The sequence below is a fragment of the Rhagoletis zephyria genome, unplaced genomic scaffold, assembly GCF_001687245.7.
Source record: "Rhagoletis zephyria isolate East Lansing unplaced genomic scaffold, Rhagoletis_zephyria_1.1 Rzeph_scaffold_00736, whole genome shotgun sequence".
NCBI classification, from domain to species: Eukaryota; Metazoa; Arthropoda; class Insecta; order Diptera; family Tephritidae; genus Rhagoletis; species Rhagoletis zephyria.
In genome coordinates this window covers 104,272-105,993 of record NW_016157820.1, presented here as the reverse complement: position 1 = coordinate 105,993, position 1,722 = coordinate 104,272, and positions in this window count along the sequence as shown.

Below are 1,722 nucleotides of genomic sequence, written 5' to 3'. Positions count from 1 at the left end.
ATTTTATGTACTCTGAATGCATGTAGACATTGAAATAACTGGGGTATCGACATTATAAATTGATTGGAAATATCTACCCGATATTACTTAGAGTGGTCCACGAAATAATAGGAATGCGATATTTTGACTCCTTTTATTTTGTGCACAACTGTTATGTACATGCACAACTGTTATACAGGGTGTCCCAGAAGTAACGTGCCAAACTTTAGGTGAAGGTAGGTGGGGGGTGAGCTCAGTGATAAACAAAAAATTTTCAGGTAAAAGTGTCACCATTTTTGAAATATTTACATTTTTTCGAATTTAAAAAAAATCGTGCCTTTTCATGTGTTTTCTTTAACTGCAACTACAAACCGGGCAATACTTAGTAAATTTTTTATGTAAAATACTTCCAGATAGTTGCCTCTCCATACTCAAATGCAATTCCGGTAAGTAACACAAAATAATGTCAGGAGCAGGTAATAATGTACCTTTGTACTATTTAGCATGTCATTTGACGGTAACAAGAGCAAATTCAATTTAAATCTATTAAATACATTCTAGCGTGTCTCAGTCCTTTACCCACAAAAGTGGCTATAACTTTTTTTGTCTATTCAAAACATTAAATGTGGCACCTTTCTGAAATCTTTGTTAAATGAGCAATTTTTTGTGTAATATAATGTTAAAGCTCAGTACGTTTTTTTTCACCAGAGATAGTCAAAGTTGGGGAAGAAAATATCAAAGAGTTAAAACTCCCAAAATAGTNTTAAGTAAATAACAAACCGTCACCTGAAATGCAAAAAGACGTAAGAATATCGTAAATTATATTGAAAAAGTCGTGACTAATATTTTAATTATTTTTTTCATAAAATGATGTGGGAAGTTGTAACTCGTTGAAATCCATTATATAAATCAAAAAGTAAATTTTGAATTTTTTATTAGTTATGACTTTTTGCATTTTNCCTATTTTACCTGAAAATTTTTTGTTTGTCAGGGAGCTCACCCTCCCACCTACCTTCCCCTAAAGTTTGGCACGTTACTTCTGGGACACCCTGTATAATGCATTATTTCAACTCATTTAAAAGTTAAATACGGCATTAATTGTAACTTTTTTGTTGTAAGTTTGTTGTGGAAAGAAAAACTTATTTAACTTTTTATNTGAGCTCAGTGATAAACAAAAAATTTTCAGGTAAAAGTGTCACCATTTTTGAAATATTTACATTTTTTCGAATTTAAAAAAAATCGTGCCTTTTCATGTGTTTTCTTTNCATAAGTACATATTTAAGTTTCACTAGAAAATTTCAGTAGGCGGTAAGAAAACTAATAAAATAAAGGCAAACTATTTAGAAGTTTTTATTAAATTACCATTTCATTTATTGCAAAAACAGTACAATAAAATTAAATTAGTTAATAATAGCTACCAAAGCTAAATGAAAATAAAATAATTCATTAAATAATTAATACGGTGATATTTTTTTTTAATATTCGCAATGTTTTTCATGCTATATATTTTTGTGAATTTTTCGTTTTGTTTAAAGAATGGCTCATATTTTAGCAAATTCTATACAAATCCAAGCTTCACACTGTATATGTACATAATTTAGAAGTATTCTGCCAAGTTGCATCCAAATGGCAAGATTTTTAATAAGCATTTCCAAAAAAAAGTATGTATCCATCCCAAATTTATTATAATAATGTGCAAATTTGAAATGTCTGAAAATGCGCGTTGTTTTATACTAATTTTTT